Consider the following 2,790-nt stretch of genomic DNA (forward strand, 5'->3'; position numbering starts at 1 on the left):
TGAATGCGGTCTTCTCTTCATCCTCTTCTGCCATGAAGATCTGATGATATCCTGAGTATGCATCAAGAAATGAAAGCAAATCATATCCTGCCGTGGAGTCGACAATCTGGTCAATGCGCGGCAAGGGAAATGGATCTTTCGGACAGGATTTATTAACATCAGTGAAGTCAATACAAAGCCTCCACTTCCCGTTCTCTTTGCGCACGACTACAGGATTGGCTAACCACATTGGATGGACTACTCCTTGGACAAGGCCTGCTGCTTCCAACTTCTTGATCTCTTCTGCAATGAATTCTTGTCGCTCCACTGCTTGTTTCCTGACTCTCTGCTTGACGGGCCGCGCATGAGGGCAAACGGTGAGGTGGTGCTCAATTACTTTCCTGGGAACACCGGGGATGTCAGATGGTTGCCATGCAAACACATCGACATTCGCCCGCAGGAAAGCAACGAGCGCGCTTTCCTATTTAGGGTCAAACGTGGCACTGATGGTGAAGGTACCACCAGTGCCGTCCTCCTTGGCGGCCACTTTCTTGGTCTCTGGTGAAGCTGTCTTTGCCTTCTTGCACTTGCCGGTGGAGCTCGATGGTGCGTCCTCGACGGTAGCGCAGCACTCCGAGGAGGTGCACTTGCCGGAGTGGGCATCAGAGCTGTTCTTGCCGGACTTGGTCTTCTTCTTCCCCCCGGGAGCTTCAGCGGCAAGTGTCTTGCGATCTGCTGCGGCTGCTGCTTCCCGGTAGATCTTGTCGGTACAGATAAGGGCATATTTCTTGTCGCCAGGGACAGAGATGACACTTATCGGACCGGGCATTTTGAGCACGTTGTAGGTGTAGTGAGAGGCTGCCATGAACTTGGCGAGCGCTGGACGACCAAGTATCCCATTGTAGGGCAATGGGAAATCAGCGACGTCAAAGGTGACTCTCTCTGTCCTGAAGTTCAGCTTGCTGCCAAATGTCACTGGCAGTGTGATCTTCCCCTTCGGCTTGCTCCTTCCCAGGTTAATTCCTTGAAAGGTACCAGTCTCTTCGAGCTCGCTGTCGGGGATCTGGAGCTTCTTGAGCACCGCGGAAGAGATCCGATTCAAGCCAGCCCCGCCGTCAACCAGCATCTTTGTGACTTTGAGGTTGCGGATAGTTGGCGAAACCAACATCGGCAAGCACCCGACCGCAGTTATGCGATCAGGGTGACCCTCAACATCAAAGATGATGGGCGTGCTGGAACACTTCAGAGGCTTGCACGATTCAACTGATGGTTCTGCTGCATTAACCTCCCGCACCCACTGTTTGAGCTGGCGGTGTGAAGTATGCAGAGAAGCACCGCCGTCGATGCACAAAACCTCTGTCGCTTTCTGAAACTCCTGCTCGTCGGCCTCATCCTCATCCATCTCTTCATCTTCGTCTTCGTCTTCGTCCTTGTCGCGGCCGCGGGGAGGTCTGTCTCCTTGCCGCTGCTTGGCCTTGCCGCGGCGCCCTCCCAGGGCGGGACGCTTCTTGCCAGATCCTCCTCCACCTTCTTGGGCCTTCTCCTTGTCGCGGCGCTCGTACTCAGCTTTCTGCAGTTCTACGAGCTGCTCAACCTTCTTGCAAGTCTGGAGATCGTGGCCCTTGGTGCGGTGGATCTTGCAGTACTGCTTGCCGGAGCCGTCCTGCTTGTCGGCGGCCACCACGGCCTCGCCGGAGTCACCAGCTTTGGCCTTCTCGGCGCCACCTCCGTTGCCGGACTGCTCGACGACTAGCACATCCTTTGCTTTCCTCTTTCTGTTGTTCCGCCGCCGGTTCTTCTTTGCCGGGGCGGCATCCTCATTGTCAGACCCTTCTGCTCCTGCATTCTCTCCGGGGAGTCTCCTCCCCTCTTCAGGTCGTGCACACTTATCGGCCAGGGCATACAGCTCACTGACGTCTCTAATCTTGCACATCGCATCTCCTCCCTCATCCTGCGGTTTCGCACGTTCTGATGGAACGCGCTGATGACCGCGGCAGGGTGGACGTCTGGGATGTTGCGCTGCACTTGACTGAATCTCTGTATGAACTTGCGCAGGGGTTCTCCTTCCTTCTGGGCGAGCAGATGAAGATCGCTTTCCTGGCCATGGGGCTTGTGGCCGCCTATGAAGGAGCCGACAAACTGATGGCACAGATCCGCCCATGAGGAGATGGAGTTGTCCGGCAAGTGCATGAGCCAAGATCTGACATTGGGTTTGAGCACCAACGGGAAGTAGTTGGCGAGGATCTTCTCGTCGCGCCCCCCGGCAGCCTGCACCGCGATGGTGTAGATGCTGAGGAACTCCGACGGATGTATCCTGCCATCTACTTCTCGGGTACATCTGGCTTGAAGTTCTTGGTACTGGGCCACTGGACCTGCCGCAGCTCACGAGAACGCAGGGCAACCTACCGCGTACGGCAAGTCGCCTGGTTCCCCTGGCGCACGCATATCAACAGTGGGCCCAGCGCGCTGGTCTGACTGACATCGCGCTTTTCTTCGACGCTCGATGCGAGTACGAGCGTCTTCTTATCGTCGTTCTTGGAGAACTTGGCGCTGATCGCGACGAGCTCGCGGGTCCGACGACGCGGTGGAGTCGGTGTCGAGGTTAGCCCGGCGAGTCGGCGATCTTGGCCTTCGGGGCGGGGAGTGCATGGTGGTGGCACCCCCACCGGTCTTGTCGCCACCGGCTTGCGCCTGGGCGTCTTGCCGGGGCTTCGACGTGCTCGGTTGCCGGGGCTTGTCGCCGTTGGCGAAGCCGATGAGGCTCTGGATGGTGATCCTCCAGTCGTCGATCTTGTCCGGCGCTGGAGGGTA

Source organism: Triticum dicoccoides, chromosome 7B, assembly GCF_002162155.2.
Source record: "Triticum dicoccoides isolate Atlit2015 ecotype Zavitan chromosome 7B, WEW_v2.0, whole genome shotgun sequence".
Classification (NCBI taxonomy): Eukaryota; Viridiplantae; Streptophyta; class Magnoliopsida; order Poales; family Poaceae; genus Triticum; species Triticum dicoccoides.